The following is a 21,098-nucleotide window of genomic DNA, read 5'->3' as shown; positions in this document are numbered from 1 at the left end:
CTTGACCTTCATTATGGAAGAAGACCAAAATGACATCAAATTTGAGAAAAGTTGCAATGTGTTAGACTCTATTTGATCAGACCAATATGAGCTCACAATGCTGTACCACAAATCAGGCACAAATAGTCCATGTTGAACTGCTTCAATTCTGTCTTGCTCATAGAGCACAGAACCCTCTCTGATGAGGGTACATCATGTTAGGTGGTCCCATACCAGTGTCTTCCTTAATATATAATCAATTCCAAAGTTTTTAAGAGAGACCTTCAGATGTCACTGTATTGTTCCTTCTGACATACCCTCCCCTCCCCTCCATGAGTGAGTTCCCTGTGTCAGTTCTCCATAAAATAGTCTTTTTTGGCAAGTATTCATTTGACATTCTAACAACATGGTAAATTTGGCAATTGATTAGATGTAGTGTGAGAGAAAATAAGGATAATGCTGGGTTGTAATTAGTAGTAGAGATAATATTTAAACCCTAGTTGCCTGATTCCAATTCCAGTCTTCTTTCAAATGCACTATATTTCTTAGCCTGACTTGCAAATAGAAATTTGAGGTAACTGTATCAGCCCAAAGGGAAGGCAATTACCCCCTCATAGGAGAAAAAAGAGGTTGATGAAGTCCAATCTTCTTCCATATCCTATCCTTCCCTTGCTCCAATAAAAATTGACATTAAAATGTTCCATTCCCTCAGATTTTACTCCATTCTTTCCAAGATGACAGAAAAACAATCTAAGGCCTAATCCTGGTTAACTTGTTAAGAGTGTTAATATCTTCTCTCATATAGTGCTTTGTAACTGTGGTCTTTTAGATGCAAAGTATTTCTGCAACAGAAGGGGCAGCATAGTACATTAGAAAGCATCCCTGATGTGAACCAATTAATGAGAATTGATAAAGCACCTCCTATGTATTCAGAAGTCTGCTAGACTGGGAATATAAAACACAGAACAATCCCTACTCTTAAGGAACTTATAGTCTATGGGAGACAACAAGCATGTACAAAAATGAAAATAAATAAAAATAAAAAATAAAATACTGTTCTTTTGCTACTTAAACATTTTAGTACCATAAAGGATTGGTAAAAGAATATTTGTGTCAGAACCACTGATAAAAATCAACTTGAGAAAAAGCATACATTTAGATTAAAAATTCTTGAATCAAATTCTGTTCTGAGAATCCCTGAGAAAATTGCCCCTAAGATAAATGTACTCAGGAGACTTATTTGAAGATAGAGATGGGTTTCTACTATTTTTGAGGAGGGTCTTTATTTGAAGTATCAGAAGCTAGAAATGAATGTAGGAGAAAAGTTAAGAGCAGGAGTAGTCTAAAGAAGGCAGCAGGTAGAACATAAGAGAGAGTAGTAGCTTCCTTGAGTTGAAAGGGCTGGCTAGTACAGAAGGGTTCTACTATATGAAGAGATATTGCTTTGCTATACTTTTATTGGCTAGAGAAAGACAATATTGCTCACTAGTGACAACTACAGCCTGTGAGGGAAAAACTTTTCTAAGACTTTTCTATGTTACCTTTTACTTTCATTTATGGCTTAGCAGGGGTTTTTTGGGTGAGGGGAGGGAAGGAGAAAAAGACAAAGTTTTCCATCTGCTTTACTCTCAGCTGGACTGGTTGAAAAATAGGTGTAGCTTTCCTGAGAGGTGATTGGAGAAGAACATAATATACTGTCATTTGAAGAGTTGGACTGAAGAAAGGTTACAGTCTTATTTCTATCTACAGATTCAGAGTCAGAAATTCATCAGAGTCCCAAAGGAGATATGATGAGTTTGGCAGTTCTCCAACTTAAAAGTACATCTTATTACTGAAATAGTTTGACACTATCTGAGCACATTGCCAACAGTAGCTATGTGCTAAAAGAATTTGGCATTGTTTCCATAAGGAAGTGGCTTCTTGCCCTGAAGGAAAGTTGTGAGGACCAGAAGGGGAGCATCTATAAAAGAAGTAGTTCTGTTCAGCAGCTAATAAATGGTAAAGAATGTCCCTGAAAAAAGATGATAAGCAAAATTGTCAGTCCAGAGTCAGGATTTGCCACTGGTACGTGGGTTTTTCTACTCATATGCCTCAAATATTTTGTGGTATTTTTTAAATGCATGCCATTTTCTTCAATGGATCATCAAAATCTATTGATAGCAAAGAATGACCTAGGCTTATGGATTAAATGCTATATTTTGATAATTCTTGCTTTTGCTTTCTAATACAGAAATTTTATGATTATTCCTAACATTGATTCATTAGTTAGTAAATATTTGATGTTTAGAGTAAATATTTCAACTCCCACATTACATAGTCAGCAAGATGGAGGACTAAACACCTTCTCCAATCTTCACAATCTCTTAAGCTTCTCCAAAAAAGGAATTGTGTATGAGAGATAAAGGAGTGCCACCTATTTTCAGAGTATAAGATCTCTATGGTAAAAATCAATGAACTAAGCAGAGAAAGATAATACTTAATTTTTTATTTTTAAAATTTTGTTTATTCTTTCAACTACTGGCAAAAATTTTCAACATCATTTTTTACAAGGTTTTGAGTTTTTCATCTTTCTCCTTCCCTTCCTTCCCTTACCCCTCCCCTTGACAGAAAGCAATCTAATATAAGCTATGCATATATAACCATGCTAAACATAGATCCATATTAATCATATTGTGAATGAATCAAATCTAAATTAAAAAACAGAGGAAAAATGATATAATACATAAGACAACTTTTAAAAATTGAAAACAGTAAGCTTTGGCCTATATTTAAACTCCACAGTTCCTTCTCTGGATATGGATGATCGATAGTACCTAATTCTTAAAACATTTACTCAGTACCCACTATCCTAATATCTATCATACTCTGGTAGGGTTTCATAAGCAATTTTATGAGCTTGAAACAGAATTCAACTCTTTTCCTCCTCACCCCCCTATAACTGAGGGGGGGAAAACAACAAAAGATTGTTCTTTTGGGGATTGTGATATGTCTTCCCTCTGTATCAGAAGAGCAATTATGGAAATAAAGAATGGCGAGACATGTGACATGATACATGTGCATAAACTATTTTTCAAACACCCCAAATAGTAGAAGCATAATGAAGAGTAACATCAATAACAAATTATCAAAGAGATAAATTAAGAAAGTTCTTTCTAAACTACACAATAAGACACAGGTGAAAGTAAATATCAAAGTGAAAATGGGAAAACATACCTGAAACATCATAACTAAAACCTTATTATACTCAGCCTACAAATGAATCAATATTTTTGTGGGAGATTAGGAGGGTACGTTAAAAACAAAATAGGGGAGGAAGAATATGTGGCTATATCAAATAAATGAAAGATTTATCATTAAAAGAAAAATAATTCCTATAACCTTTCAAAAAGAAGAAGCTCTACAGGAAAATAGGTAAGGAAGTCAAGGGATGTGTTGAAATAGAAGGAAAGAGAGAGAGAGATAATGTTCAATTGCGAGGAGTGCCATTGAAGAACACTCCCATGGGAAGAGAGACATATTCTACAAAATGAGAAGAGGACCTTAAAAAGGGTATGAACTGTAGTGATTTGTTTCTCAGAGAGAGCATTCATCTTACCTCAGGAAAAGAAAAATTAAAACTTCTGTGGACAACTAACATCTAGAAGAGTAAGGGAACCCAGGAAATATCAAGGCAAATGAGAAAAAAAATCATCATAAGAAAAACAAAGTATAATAATGAATTGCAAACAGAACATGGGAACATCCCTTCTGTGGGGCAATATGTCTATCATCTCTATCACTTGTAGGAATTAGTATATCTAAGAGCAAGGCACAATAGAAAAAAGGAAATAATAAGGCAATAATATAGAAAAGTTTTAAAAGGGTAAATCCAAAAAAATGCCTTTGAAGTTTCAACTCTGTGAGGAGAACTAGAAGAAAACTAAAGATGTATAAAAGCAATGACTAAAATGATAAAAATCTGGAAAAGACAGAAATAGAAGGGAATGAAGAGAATGAGGGAAAGAAATCCATTTTCAGAAAAAAAAGAATAAAGAAAGTGAAATAGAGAGCTAACAACTAAAAGAAGTTAAAGGAAGATATTAACTATTTAACAGAAAAGAAAAAAATTGAGAGGAAAAATGAGAAAATGTCTTAAAATAAGAAATAAAATGGTAACAAACAAGATAAGTCAATCTCTAAAACTAGGAGAAAGAGTTACAAATGGATTTAACTTGAGAATGAGAAGAGAGTTAGTGGAACGAGTAATGACTTAAAATAGATTAAGATAAAATAACTGAACAAGAAATGTACTGGTTTTTATAGAGGATTAGAGGAATAATCCTAATTTTAAAAAATAACTTTATAGATATATGGAGGGGAAAAACTCACTTAAATTTTTATGTAGATAGACTAAAAAATTCAATAAAATAAAAAAGAGTGAAAAGTTAGTATTTTTAAAATGCTACTGTATAGGGTGGAAATGAAAAGAAAAGAGTTACTAGGGAAATACAGTAGTTTTTAAAAATGACTTCAAATTAAAAAGTAAATTATTTCCTTATGACTAGTTTTTTAAACAATGCAAAAAAAGAGAGTGCTTAAAAGTTACAATGAATAGTAAAAGTGCATTCCTCTAAGACATTCCCCAACTGATGAATGATCAAAGAATTTGAACAGGCAGTTTTAGATGAAGAAATTGAAACTATTTTATAGTCAGATGAAAAAATTCTCTAAATCACTATTAATTAAAGAAATGAAAATTAAAACAACTTTGAGGTACCACCTCATATTTCAGATTGGCCAATATGACAAAAAAGGAAAATGATTGATATATGTGGAGATGTGGGAATACTAGGACACTAATGAATTATTGAGGGAGTTGTGAACTGAACCAACCATTCTGGAGAGCAGTTTGGAACTATGTCCAAAGGACTATAAAATTATGCATACCCTTTGATTCAGCAATACCACTACTAGGTCTCTATCCCAAAGAGAGAACAAAAAAAAAGAAAAGAAAAGAAAAGGAGTTGCATGTACAAAAATATTTATAACAGTTCATTTTGTAATGGCAAAAATTCTAAATTGATAGGATGCTTATCAATTGAGGAGTGAGTACACAAATTATATTATATGAATGTGATAGAATACTATTATTCTGTAAAAAATTTGAACAGGCAGATTTCAGAAAAACCTGGAAAGACTTACATGAGCTGCTGCTGAGTAAAGTGAGCAGAAAGCAATGTATACAGTAACAGCAACATTGTGTGATAATGATTGATGACAAACTTAGCACCTCAATGATCAAAGACAATTCCAAAGGACTTGTAATGAAGAAAAATTAATAATAACTGTGGAGAAATGCAAATTAAAACAACAATGAGGTATCACCTCACCAATAAGATTAACTAAAATGAGTAAAAGGGAAAATGACCAATGTTGGAAAGGTTGTGGGAGGACTGGGACATTGATATATTGCTGATGGAGTTGTGAAGTGATCCAATCATTCTGGAGACCAATGTGGAACTATACCCAAAGAACAATAAAAGTATTCATTCCCTTTGACCCAGCAAACCCAATTCTGGGTCTATATAGAGAAGAAATCATAAAAAATGGGAAAAGTCCTACACGTACTGTCAAAGAATTGGAAATTGAGGGGATGTCCATCAATTGGGGATTGGTTAAACAAGTTATAGTACATGAATATCATGTGATATTATTGTTCTATAAGAAAATCATAAATGGTCTGACTCTAGAGAAGCATGGAATTAGCTACAAGATCTGATGCTGAGGAAAGGGAGTAGAACCAAGAGAACAATGTACACATTAAAAACAACATTGTGGGATGATCAACCTTGATGGAAGCAGCCCCTCTCAGCAGTTCATTCTTATGGGTTTTTCCCTTTTATGATTATGATCATAATCCCTTTCTGATTCTTCTTTCATAACATTACTAATATGGAAAACATGAAGGACCATAAAATAAAAAAAAGTCTCCTAATACTAAGTCTTCACCCAGTGTCCTGATGGGACCTTTGAAACTTTCCATGGATAATGGGTACAGCTTTATTCCTCTGATCTGGTGACAAACACTACATGAAGAAGAGGTAAAGGAAGACAAAGTTAGTGAATTTCAGCAGTCATGCAGCTGCAGAAGTTTAAGGACCAGGATCACAATGAACAAGAAGAAAAAGAAATAGAAGGGTCAAAAGAAATCCATTGTGCTCTGGATCTGTGACTTAGATGATGACCTGAGATGAACTCAGATGATGGCAATGGTAAGAAGTGAATATAAGATTAAGAAGCATTGGGGTGACTAGGTGGTACAGTGGATAGAGCACTGGCCCTGGAATCAGGAGTACCTGAGTTCAAATCCAACCTTAGACACTTAATAATTACCTAGTTGTGTGGCCTTGGGCAAGCCACTTAACCCCCTTTGCCTTACAAAAGCCTAAAAAAAAGGAAGTATCTGACTCCTTCAGGAGAGGAGGGAGGAGGGGATAAAAATTAAAAGGACTCCAATGATATGGTCTTCGAAAATAGAGATAATGAGGATATTCAGGGCCAGCAGATGCATCACATAGATCAGATAGCTCCAGACGCTTTCAAGATGGTAGGGAAAACTAAAGTGACTAAGCAAGAAGAGGACAGTCCAAAAGATATAGAAGAAGAAATGAAAGCAAGAAAGAGAATGAGGAAGAAAATTCACCAAGGGAAGAAGAGGAAGAAAAAAGGGACATGATTTATAGTAGTAAAAGAGATAAGAATTAAGAGTTAGAGATATCTCTCTTTATGGCAAAGAAGATATTTCCCAAGAAGGAATAAAGAAATTTAGGCAACTGCTCGAGGGAAGACAGCCACCTAATTACATTAAGCCCAAATCAGGAATATCAATGCACAAAAGTAACAATGTGCAAATAATAGAAGTTGCAGTGAAATGCTACCTGACCTTAAAACTTATGACTATAAATAACCAGTTGAAGAAGCTTGAGACTCATATGATAGGACCAAGTAGACAACATGCTCACTCAAATTCTGAAGTGTCTCAACACTGAGCCAAAGACCATCAATGACATCATTCACTTTTCACTCAAGTAGTAAGTATCCAGACTTTGGTGCCAAACTTTCAGAGGATAAACTTCATTCAAGCATGACACACAAAGAAGTACATGGAGCTAGGGAGAAGAATTCCCCATACCGGGGTTGCCTTTTCCTCTCCAGATCCATCAAACATGGAAGTAAAAAGATGGTTTGTTTATGAAAAAAAGAGAAATTGGTACTTGAGGCTTGATGGAAGCTAGGAATTATATAAGTCAGAGGCAAGGAGGAAATGTAGAGAGATGAGGGATTACCCAGGGAAAGAAATTCAGAGAAGAGAAAGATCACTGTGTAAGAAACAAAGAAAAGATCAGTTTGACTGTATTTTAGAGTGAAAAAAATGAAAGTAGTCTGTACTGAGTTTAGAAGGATGTATTGATACCCAGTTGTCACGGACTTTACAAATCAAACTGAAGGATTTGTAATTTATTCTATAGTAGAAGCTCCAGGAAGTAAGGACATGACATGGTAACTTCATTAAAGAAAAACCATTTTGATACCTGCTTACTGCTTAGACTAGAAAGGCCATGAGTCAGAGACAAAGTCACACGAGTAACCCAGAAGTAAGAGACTATGTGAGTAGGAAAAAGGGATCAGAGACAAAATATGTTGTGGAAGTAGAAATGACAATATTTGAAAAGGAACCAGATATTTCAAATACAGAGTAATGGGTAATGCCAAGGAAAAATCCTGGGAAACTTGAGGAATGTTGGTGTTCTGAACAGAAATAGGGAAAATTAGTAGACAGTAGCAATAGGGGCTAAGGCAAATTAATTGTTTTCAGCATGTCAGATTTGATATGGCACTGGGAAATAAAATTTGAAACGAAATGGTAGTTGGTGCTGTATAGCTAGAGATCAGAAGAAAGATTAAGGTTGCATATGTAAATAAAGGAGTCATCTACATAGGGGTGATAATTAAGCCCATGGAAACTGATGAGATCATCAAGAATTTTTTGAGAGAAAATAGTGGTCCAAAGTTAGGAAGCCCCCAGAGCTTTGCCAGAAAAAGCTTTAAATGAGGCCTCAACACAGACATTAAAGCTACAGATAACACTAAAATAAAGTAAAACAAATTTTCAACTCAAGATATTGTAGAGGAACTTAAGTTAAGGTCTGTCTCTTCTGGATAAAAGGAAAGTATAGCCCTATATAGTAGCAGAATGAGAAAGTCAGCCAAAGGCTTTTAGCCATAGCATAATGCAAGTCAAGGCTTAGTAATCCAGTAAGACAGTAGGTCAGCAGTGAAGGTTTCAACTCCAGCTCAGAAGACAAAGTTTGAGCCCTGGAATGCTAGTGTAGATGATAGGACTGAGTTGGGAATACACTGCTACAAAGGCTGTGCCAAAGAACAAAAGAGGAAAAAAACCTCTGCATAGGCAAAACCTTGGCAAGTGATAAGCCAGGACCAGATCCTAGTCCCATGGCAAAAAGCTTGGAACTATTCTCCCTGTACCCAAGAGTAGAATTCAACTATCAAAATAAGCAAAAAACAAAAAATGTTACCTCAGAAGAGAAAAGCAGAGACAAAGTGCCCACATGTGAAGCCTCCAAGGAGTTTATTAATTGGTCTCAAATCCAAATCAAATCAAATCTTAGAAGAGCTCAAAAATAATTTTAAAACCAAAGAAGAGAGGAAGAATAAAAGTGGAGAAAAGAAATGAGGGCCATGCAGGAGAACTATGTAAAATTGACTTAAGCTTTCTTAAGTCCTTAACTCCTTTAAAAGTAAAAATGACCAGCTGGAAAAAGAATATAATTCATCACAAAGTAAAATTGACCAACTGGAAAAGGGAACACAACTCACTTAAAAATAAAATTAATGAACTGGAAATGGAAACACAAAAGATAAATGAAAAAAAAAATGGAACCCTAAAGATTAGAATTAGACAAATGGAAACTAGTGACTCTATGAGGCACAAAGATTCCATCAAACAAAACCAAAAAGTTGAAAAAAATAGAAGAAAATGGAAAGTATCTCTTAAGAAAAAAATGACTTGGAAAATAGATCCAGAAGAGATAATTTATGAATTATTGGTCTACCTGAAAGCTTCAAGAAATTATTATGGAAAACTGCCCTAATATCTAGAAGGAGACAATAATCTTTGAAAGAATTCACTAATCACCTCCATAAAGAGATCCAAAAATTAAAAACTCCAGGGAATATTGGAGCCAAATTTCAAAATGTTAGGTTAAAGGAGAAAATAATACAAACAGATTAAAAAAGTAAATTAAGTATTAAGGAACACAGTCAGGATTATTCAATATTTATCAGCTTCAACATTAAAGGATTAGAGGGCCTGGAATATGCAATTCTGAAGAGCAAAGGACCTTAGAATACAACCTAAAATCAACCTACTTGCAAAATTCAGTATATTCTTTTAGAGGGAAAAGATGAATTTTCAATGAAACAGAGGAATTCCAAAATTTTCTGATAAAAAACCAGAACTGAACAAAAAATAATTTTCAAATGTAATTCACAAGAGATATACAGAAAGATAAACAGAAAAAGAAAAAATACTAGTTAATAACATTAAATCTGATACATACCTAATTGGGAAGACAATACTTGCAACTCTTAAGAATGGAATCTAGCTTAGGATAGTTAAAAGAAACATACTGAGAGAAAAATTATGAGTGTAGATTGATTGGGAAAGTGATGATTCTTCAGTAGTTACATTAGTTCATGAGGGTTGCATATAATTAGAAGGAGTGTACTTATGGGTTGAGGATATAAATGGATCATGAAGTGATTTTGCATTATCTGATACTTTAAAATAGTTGTATTACTGTAGGACTGTAGGGACAGAGGGAGGGAGGGAGTATACCTAGAGGGTCTGGACAGAAATAGATCCTAAAGTGATCTTACTTTACTAGATACTAGCTACAGTTAGAGGGAGTTTACTTAGAGGCAGTGGGTATAAATGGATTATTAAGTGAATTTGCTCTACATAGTTTAGCTAATGAGGATTATATTCCCATAGAGGTAGAAAGAAGAGGTATAATTTGACTGTAATTTGAAGATACTTATGGCTCTTAAAAAGTATATTTCTATTTGAACAAATGAGGGGACTATACTTGGACAGAGGCTGTGGGCATGAAGGGACTTTGAGTTAATGTTGCTTATAAATCAGGGAATCAATCAAGCCTTGAGAATTGCTCTTCTATCAAGACAGATAAAAGTGTATCTTGACAGAAGTTGTGGTTACAAGACAAGGTTGAAACAATAAATACATGATAACAAGAATTATACTAGGAGAAGATGGCATTAAAATAATACAACCTGAAGAGTTACAAAGACCAATAGAGTAAGGGGAAAGGAGGGAATGTGTGGACATTGAATAAATCTTTCTCTCAGCATATTTGGCCCAAAGAGAGAATAATATACATTCTCAATTGTCTATAAAAATTCATAGTGCTCTATAGGGAAGTAGGGGGAAAGGGGAAAGAAAGGGGAAGAAGGAATTGATAAAAGGGAAGGTAAAATTAAAGGTAAAGTTAAAGGGAGAAGGAAAGGAAAAAATTGATAGGTAAAAATGAGCTGATAGAGAGACAGCAATCATAAGCAAAACATTAGTGAGAAGGGATTAATGTAAAGGAAAGAGTGAAGTATGAAGAGGGGGAAGATAGCATAAAGAAAAACACAGAGTTAGTAATCATAACTATAAATGTGAATGGAATTAATACTCCCAAAAAACATAAGGAGATAGCAGAGTGGACTAAAAACCAGAATCCTCTGATATGTTGTTTACAAGAAACACATTTGATACAGAGAGATACATGCAGTATAAAGGTAAAAGGGTGGAGCAGAATATATTCTGCTTCAACTGAAGTAAAAAAAAAATCAGGGGTAGCAATTCTTATCTCACACAAAGAAAAAAGCAAAAATAGATCTCATTAAAAGGGATAAGGAAAGAAGTTATATCTTATTAAACAAATATGCATCATGATAGAGCACCAAAATTTTAGAGAAGTTAAACAAATTACCAAATTATAGAAGTTAAATGAAGTTGATAAATCTAATCACAAAATACTTAAGAAGGAAATTAAATAGGTAAATACACTTAGAAAACTTGGATTTCTCTGGAGAAAACTGAATGGGATATGGCTGCAGGATATGACACCTATACCACAATTGATCATGAGTTAGAGGATAAAGACCTATTAGTCAAAGGCAGAAAGGAAAGGTAGAAATATTAAGTGTGTGCTTTTCAAATCATGATGCAATAAAAATCACATGTAATAATGAGTCATGGAGACAATAACCAAAATTTAATAGGAAACTAAATAATCTAATTTTAAAGAATGAGTGAGTTAAACAACAAATCATAGAAATAATCAACAATTTCCTAGACAATGACAGCTATGAGATCTCATACAAAACTTGTGGGATGCAGTCTAAGCAGTTTTTAGGGGAAATTGTATATCTCTAAGTGCTTATAGTAATAAATAATGAGGAGATTAATAAATTGAACATGCAAATAAAAATAACAAATTAGAGATTCAGAAAAATCAAAGGAGAAGTTAATAAAATTCAAAGTAAGAAAAGCATTAAACTATAAATAAAAATCAGTGTTTTATTGTAAAAATAAAGTAGATAAGCTCTTAGTTCTTCTGATTTAAGAAAAAGGAAAGAAAACCAAATCACCAGTATCAAAAAGGTGAACGCACCATCAATGGGGAGAAAATTAAATTAATAATTTGAAGCTATTTTGCTAAGTAAAATGGATGAATATTTCCAAAAAAAATTGTCCCAGAGTCACAGAAGAGGAAACAAACTACTTTAATGACCCTATTTCAGGGGGAAAAAATCAAAGAAACTATCAGTAAACTCTCTAAGGAAAAAAATCTTCAGATCCAGGTGGATTTACATGTGAATTCTACTAAAAATTTCTGAACAAATCAATTGAAAATCTATATAAACTATTTTTAAAAATAGGAGGAGTTCTGCCAAATTCTTTTTATACCAAAATTGTGCTGCTACCTAAATCAAGAAGAGTCAAAATAGACAAAGAAAATTATAGACTAATATCCCTAATGGATGTTGATGCAAAGAGATTATAACAAGTAGGATAATATATCATGATCAGTTAGGATTTATACTAGGCAGGCAGGAATAGTTCAATATTAGGAAAACTATCAATATAATTGACCATGTCAATAACAAAACTAATAGAAATCATATGAGTATCTCTATAGATGATGAAAATGTCTTTGACAAAATACAGCATCCATTCCTCTTAAAAAACTAGAGAGAGAGAATAGGAATAATAGGAGTTTTCCTTAAAATGATAAGCAGTATCTATCTAACACCATCAGCAAGCATTATACATAATGGGAATAAACTAGGAGCATTTCCAACAAGATCAAGGGTGAAACAAGGATGTCCGTTATCACATTATTTTTCAATATGGTATTAGAAATGTTAGTTTTAGTGATAAGAAAAGAAAAAGGAAATTGAAGAAATTAGGAAATGAGGAAGTAAAATTTTCACTATTTGCAGACAATATGATAGCCTTGATAAGATAGAGAACTTTAGAAAATCAACTAAAAATACTTAAACAATTACCAACTTTAGCAAAGTAGCAGGTTATAAAATAAACCTGGGTAAATCTCTATATAAGATCAATAAAGTCAAAAGCAAAAGATAAAAAGAGAAATTCCACATAAAGTAACTGCAGACAAAAAAAAATACTTGGGAATCTACCTCCCAAGACAAATCCAAAAATTACATGTAACCAATTACAAAATACTTTTCACATAAATAAAGGCAGATCTAAATGAGTGAAAAATTATTTGTTGTTCATGGTTAAGGAGAGTTAATAAAATAAAACTGACAATTCTATCAAAATTAAATTACTTATTCAGTACCATAACATCAAAACACCAAAAAATTTATAGAATAGGAAGCAATGGTAATAAAATTTATCTGGATCAACTAAAGGTCAAGAGTATCAAGGGAACTTTTTATATTTATTTATTTTCATCAATATGCACATGAATATTTTTAGGTTACAAATTTTCTCCCACCCTCCTTTCCCATCCCCCTCCTCTCAGCAGTTAATAGTCAGGTTAGAATTGTACATGCATATTTTGATAAATACATTTATAGATTAGTAATTTTCATATGAGGAACTAGGCTTAAGGGAAAAAAGATATAGAAGAGATAATTTTTATAAAGTGTTCATTAGATTCTGAAGGGGTGGGGTTTTTTTGCATGTGTTTTTGTTTTGTTTTGTTTTTCTTCCTCTGGATGGGATAATATAGTCTTATAGCCTGTCTAATACAGTTGTCCTAGTCTCAGAATTTCTGAGAAGAGCTGATTTCATCAAGGCTGTTCATCTCACAATGTTGTTATTTCTACTCCTTTCACTCAGCATCAGATCCCATAATTCATTCCTTTCCTCTCTAGAGTCCAACCATTTATGGTTTCTTATAAAAACAACAATATTCCATAGTATTCATGGACCATAATTTGTTTAGCCATTCCCCAATTGATGGGCATCACCTCAATTTCCAATTCTCTTCCACTACAAAAAGAGTTACTATGAATATTTTGGAACATGGAGGACTTTTCCCTTTTTTCTATAATTTCTTCTGAATATATAGACCTAGAGTTGAAATTGCTGGGTCAAAAGCAATGAACTGTTTTATTGCTCTTTGGGCATAGCTCCATATTGCTCCCTAGAAAATTTGGATCCATTCATAACTCAACCAGCAATGCATCAAATGTCGCAATCCTCCCATAACCTAACATTGATCATTTTCCCTTTTTCTCATCTTAGCCAATCTGATAGGTGTAAAATGATATCTCATTGTTGTTTTCATTTGCATTTCTCTAATTAATAATGATTTGGAGCATTTTTCATATGATTATATAGTTTTAATTTCTTCATTTGAAAACTGTTCATATTCTTTGGCCATTTATCAATTGGGGAATGACTTGTGACCTATTTGATGCAATTCTCTATATATTTTAGAAATTAGACTTTTATCAGAACTCCTGGTTGTGAAGATTGTTTCCCAGCTTTCTGCTTTCCATCTAATTTTGGCAGCATTAATTTTATTAGTGCATAAACCTTTTAATTTAATATAGTCAAAATAATTAATTTTGTAGTTTATAATATGCTCTCATTGTTGTTTGGTCATAAATTTATTCCTTTTTCATGGATCTGATAGAGTATTTCTTGGTCTATTAATTTATCTATGGTAATGCTCTTTATAGCTGAATCCTGTTCCCATTTTGATTTTATTTTGGTATAGGTGAATATCAAGGGAATTGATTTAAAAAAAGGTGCAAAAGAAGCTGGCCTAGCTGTTATCAGACTTAAAATTATATTATAAAATGTTAGTCATCAAAACTGACTGGTACTGCCTAGGAAAGAAAGTAATAGATCAATGAATTGGATCAGGTACAAAAGAAACAGTAGTAAATGACTAAAGTAATCAACTGTTTGCTAAACCCCTAAATTCTAGGCATAGACTCACAATCTCACACCCTATACCAAAATAAGGCTGAAATGTATACATTATTTAGTCATAATGGGTGATACCATAGACTAATTAAGATAGCAAGAAATACTCTATCAGATCCATGGAGAAGGGAGAAATTAATGATCAAAAAAGAAATACATAGTATTAGAAATTTCAAAATGGATGATTTTAATTATGTTAAATTAAAATGGTTTTGCACAAATAAAACCAATGTGGCCAAGATTAGAAGGAAAACAGAAAGCTGGGAAACAATTTTCACTGCTAGTCTTTCTGATAAAGAACTCATTTCAAAAATATATAGAAAGCTGAATCAAATTTATAAGATTACAAGTCATTTCCCAATTGATAAATAGTCGAAGGATATGAACAGGCAATTTTCAGATGAAGAAATTAAAAACTATTTATAGTCATAGGAAAAAATGCTCTAAATCATCATTGGTTAGGGAAATCAAAATAAAAACAACTCTGAGGTACCTTCTCTCACCTATTAGACTAAGATGACAAAAAAGGAAAATGATCAATGTTTAAGAGAATGTGAACTAATCTAGTCATTCTGGAGAGAAATTTGGAACAGTGCCCAAAGTACAATAAAACTGTGAACACTCTTTGATGCAGAAATACTAATACTAGGTCTATATATGCTAAAGAGATCATAATAAATGGGAAATGTTTCACATATTCACTCTCTTTTTGTAGTGACAAAGAATTGGAAATTAAGAGGATGCCCATCATTTGGGTAATGGCTGAGCAAATTATGGTATATCAAAGCTATAGAGATATTGTTCTGTAAGAAATCATAAGTAGGTGGACTTTAGAGAAGCATGGAAAGACTTGCATGAATTGGTGCTGAATAAAGTAAGTAGAACCAAGAGATGCTGTTCACATTAATAAGAACATTGTGAGAAGGTCAATCTTGATGGGCATAGCTCCTCTCAGAAGTTCAGAGATCAAGGACAATCCTAATAGAACTGCTATGAACAATGCCATCCACAAACAGAGAAAAGACAATGCAGTCTGAATGCAGAGCAAATCATACTGTGTTTACTTTCTTAAGACTTCTTTTATGTTTTTTCCTATCTTTCTCATTGTTTCTTTCCCCTTAATTCTGATTCCTCTTTCACATATAGAGATATGCTAAACATGATTGTGCATGCACAATTTTTATTAGATTGTGGGGAGGGGGGAGGGAAGAGACAGTGGTAGAAAAAAGTGGAACTCATGAACTTGCAAATGAATGAATGTTGAAAACTACTTTTGTATGTAATAGGAAAATAAAATAACATTTAAATAAAAAAGAATATATTAAAAAGGACATAAAGTCTAGAGGGATACTTACAGTGAGTCAGTATGATATGGGTGATAAATGAACAAAAAAGTGTAGTCATGAAAATTTGAAGATATAATCAGAAAATGTTAATAGTAATAAATAATACCTAGTCTTTATACAACAAATTTAAGATTTGCAAAATGTCTTAAATTTTGAGTCTTCTTATTTGAGTCTTATAACATCACTGGCATGTAGGTGCTATTATTATTCTCATTTTACAGAAAAGGAAACTAAGACTAAAATAAGTTAATTGATTTGTGCAGTTACATGGCTAAATATATTACAGGATTTGAACTCAGGTCTTCTGACTCCAACTCTAAAGCACTGTTTACTATATCATCTAGTCACCAAATATAATGGATGATTCAAGATAGTGACAAATAAGAAAAAATCATCAAATCTGGCAAATAAAAGATCACTAGCAATTCAGGAGAGAACTGTTTACAGTGAGCAATGAGATGAGAAGCCAGCCTGGAAAGGATTGAGGGGAAGGAGAAGAAGTGGAGGCAATGAGTTTATAAAGATTTTTTTAGTATTATAAAAACTAAAATGCTCTGAAGCTAGAGGATCAAATTAAAATCCCATTTCTGATATTAACTATTTCTTTGACCTTGAGTAAATTACTTAATCTCTCTGGGTCTCAGTTTTCAAATGTGTAAAATGAAAGAATTGTACTAGATGATTTTGGTAATTTCATTCAGCTATAAATAAATATTCATATGATTCTAACAACAGGAATTTGTTCAATTAAGTTAGGAGAGGGTCTTTCTGATCTCTTTCTAGTCCCAGCATGTGAGTAAAACTATCAAAGTAGTAGAGAGGGGAAGCTTCTCCTTCCCTAATCCTAACATCTCATCTCCAAGACTCAGTTATTATTTGTGATTTATGGGATACTGGGTAAATGTCCCCCTACAGCCTATCCAGGTGCTAAAACCTCACCATTAAAAATTCATTCTTTGGGGATAAGGCATTGACTCTTCTTAAGTGTCTCAGCTTTGCATTATGAAATGGGAAAACTTTATAGTCTGATCACAAGACCCGGACTGAAATCTTGTTTTTGCCTCTGTGATTTTGAGCAAATTATTCCACATTTCTGGGACTTGGTTTCCTCCTCTTTAAAATGATGTTGTATCCAATAACCTCTGAAGATCCTTCCAATTTTAAAGGTATACTCCTCAGAACCTATGATTAGCCTTCCTTGAGGAACAATCTATCTTAACACAGACTTAGGAAGGTTTGGAATACCAGAGTCTCATACAAGGAAACATGGAGGTCACCATAAGACAGTAAAGCAAGTCAGCTTTATGGAGATACTAAAAAAATGAAAGGCATTCAGTAAAAATAATGGAAAGAGGTCAAGTCCAGTGGGCCCACAGGGGAAACTGAGTAGTCAACACTGTGGCTTTTTATTCTCTAGAACTAGCCAATGGGAAAAAGTGGAGAGCAAGAATGAAGATCAAGGTTCAGGACTGGGGTTGACTTATGCTGAAGTGACCAGAATGGAAAACTGGCAGCAAATTGGTATTTCAACTCCTTGTGGGAAAAGGGAGACTTGACTATTATTCCTGGTCTTCCTCTGACAGTGTGATCCAGGAAGGTTTTGAGTTTCCATAGATTTCTTCATTTAGATCGTTGGGGAGGCTACTATAGTCCTTAAGGGAACTGACACAAGTCAGATCAATTTTAAAATGTGGGAAAAGGGTGTGAGTCATAGAGGGAGAAGAATGTCAAAATAGAGGGTGATTCTTGAGGATGGAACTGGTAAACTCAGAACAAAGAGAGAAAAGGATGGCAAAAGGAAAGGGAAGGGAATGCCCCAATCTGGTGGAGAAATGAGAACACCAAATAATTTATAGCTTTGTCAAGGGTTATCTTAGTATGTTCTTAGTGGGGTGAGGGTAGCCTAAAAATCACAGTCCTCACCTTCCACAAATGATTCAAGAGTAGCCCCAGATCTATGTCATAAAATCTCAACTCATGGGGCGGCTAGGTGGTGTAGTGGATAAAGCACCGGCCTTGGAGTCAGGAGTACCTGGGTTCAAATCCAGTCTCAGACACTTAATAATTACCTAGCTGTGTGGCCTTGGGCAAGGCACTTAACCCCATTTGCCTTGCAAAAAACCTAAAAAAATAAAAACTCAACTCTTTTTTTAGTTCTCTCTCCCCCATATTGACCTTTAAATTCAACAAGGCAATATAACCCTCTTTGTAGTCTCCCAATCCAACTAAACTAAAACTTCCCACGGAATAACAAATCCCAAGTTACTGTGCATGTAAGACCAGAAATTGGGACATGGCTTTGAATATAATATATCCATCAATTCCTGATAAGTCTTTCCTTTTCCAAGTAGTATCAATTAACACCAGACCCAATCACATCATTCCGGTTTCCCAAAACTCTGCCTTTCTAGACCCTGATAAGAATCCCCTTCAAAAAAATCCACTTTTACTGGAGAATTGATTGGTTTAGATGGTAACTCTTTTCCTATGGAACTCCAGTGGGGTGGACTAAATTTTACTCCGGTACTGGTGGACTGTTTATACTGTCTTCCCTGACAGGTCTTCACATTATAAGCATATTCTTTTTTTTTAAAAAAAAATAGGCTTGTTCTTCTGTATGTTCTATGTTTCATTAGTATCCCAAATTTTCCTGTCTATATCAAGATATATGACAAAGTAATACACAAGAAATTATCAGCCCTCTTTTTCTTCCATATGTACCATTTGGTTTTGTTCCTGATTACAGAATTGGTGTCATTGTTGCCAGTGGGATCTGTGGCAACCAGATAAGCATAGGAATTTGTGGGCCACTGAAAATTAAAATAATTTGCTTGCTCTCTAGAGGTTAAAACCGCTCAGGATTTTATTATGAAATTTTATTGTAAAATATAACAAAGTAAATAGGTTAAAAACTTTTCTTTGCAGAGGGTCAACAAGCATTTTATGACAGGGAGAATAACAGAAGGCTATGCACAGTTGCTTGGTAGACAGAGGTTGAGGGAGAGAGAGAGAGAGAGAGAGAGAGAGAGAGAGAGAGAGAGAGAGAGAGAGACATTCTGCAAGTGGAGGTCCAGCTCAGGTTTTTATAGCCTTGCCCCTTATCTGGACACTGAGGGCAAAAGGGGAAATCCCCCCCACCCCGCATTTGACCAAAACCAGGTGGAAAGTTGGAAGCTGCGGGTTGGAAATGAGGAAATAGGATAAAATTTTACATTAAACAATGAAACAAAAGGAGTCAATTTATATCTCAGAAGCAAAGAACTTTCCACACCCCTAACAAGATTCCCAGATTTTAACGGCATTGAAAGATTACAGATTTTGTTTCTGCTACATTCATAATTCTCTACATCATCATGAGGTGATGATGAGTGAACTAGAATTGTCCCAGATGCCATATAGCTTAGTAGAAGTTGCATTAGTAATGTTAATAAGGAAAAGGTCCTATTTTACATAGTTAAATAATAGGATAATACAGCAAACCATTCCAAAAGTCCTAGTGAATGTAAAGATATTGAAGAAGTTTCACTGAAAATATTCTATTGGGAGATAGAACAAGACCTTTATGACTTCTGGTCTCCAAAGAAGAGAAAGGCTTCTGGAAACATGGAAACTAATACAAAACAGTGGTAAGTAAGACAGTTTGGTAGAAATGAGATTTTGAATCAGAAGGTACAGTTGTCCAAACTTAACACTATGTCTCTGCTGCAGTCTTACCTTAGAACCATTCTCAGCCCCTTAGTCACTTTGAAATATCCATCTGCTTCTTTAGCCTTCTCACCTTCTAATATCCTTCTACCATGATCACCCCTAATCCCATTGATAATCTCCAGTCACCTCCCCAATGTGCTTCTGACCATCAGGCCTTCAACACCATTTCCTGGCTTAGATTCCTTCATTCCCCAACCCTACATTCTGTAGAATGTAAACTCCTTGAAGGCATGCTGGCTTACTTTTTTTAGTTATATTTATATTCACCTCACATAGTATAATGTTTTGCTCAAAGTAAGTCCTTAATAAATGTTTATTGCTCTGCCTTCCCTGTTCAGATCCATTTCTATCACTTGATATTGATGTGACTTAGAGAAAATTCCTTTCTGGACTTAGGATACTAGATATTAGTATCCTAAGTCTGTAACACTGGCACTGTGACTTAATTACCCATCTGAACCATTCTTCTGGCTATACAAATTATGAGACTTAAAAGATAAAAGGGACCCTGAGTTCAACAAGTCCCTTTTTCTCACTTAGCAGATGAGAACACTGAGGCACATTCAAATTTAAGTGAAATTTTTCAAGACTACACAGAGAATAAGAGGAGCCAGGATGTGAACCTATTGGCCTCTGACTCTAAATTTGGTGTACCTTGAACTGCACAAAGATTCTAGCTCTTATTTATACCCTTCTGACCCAGAAAAAAATCTTTATGAAATTTAAACCCAATAAACACTATTTTTACTTCTTTTTCTTACAAACAAGACTCTTTGGGCATTTAATAATACGGGGTTTTACTTCCATTACATTACTCCAATATATTTTTGTATTCATGTCAATCAGGTAACTGTGGAGGAAAAAAATTATTAAAACTGAATCGAGATAATTACTAGTGGTGATGGACTATCGACTCTGTGTTTGAGTGAAATAAATTCAACAATATGGATAATGCAAAAATGGTAGAAATCTGTTTAGCTATTTTTCTTGTTGACTTAGAAACTTAAGGAATGGAGACAAAAATAAAATTTAAATAACCAGAACAGGGAGGAGTCAGGAAACAATTTTAAAAAACTATATTAATAATGATTCCTACCCTCTGAAAACTATAAAAACATTGAGTATTGAATTTTTCCTTCTGGATATTGCCCTTTCTTTTTGTCCACCATTAATAGAGATGTATAAGATGCTCAGGGAGGACTTGCACTTCTGGTATAAGGGCTGCTCCTTCAATTTTAGTGTCCATCTTTCATAAAATTCCCACTTAAGTTTCCAAGAAGATATAGCATGTACATAGGTCACATCCCAGTAAAGCCCTCTTGGGAGATAGGCTAAACTAGGTTAAGAGTAAGCAACATGCCTCAAATCCATCTGTGAGTTAGGGGGATATCTACCCCAATTATGTAATGATGTCTGCAAGTAGAATGGGTGTGAAGTAGAGGAAATATTAAGAGAAAAATGCTGATTTCCATCCCATTGTTATCTAGCATCTCAATCTCTAATGAAATTTAAATGTCTCA

The sequence above is a fragment of the Macrotis lagotis genome, chromosome 1 (assembly GCF_037893015.1).
Source record: "Macrotis lagotis isolate mMagLag1 chromosome 1, bilby.v1.9.chrom.fasta, whole genome shotgun sequence".
Classification (NCBI taxonomy): domain Eukaryota; kingdom Metazoa; phylum Chordata; class Mammalia; order Peramelemorphia; family Peramelidae; genus Macrotis; species Macrotis lagotis.
This window is presented reverse-complemented; position numbering follows the sequence as displayed.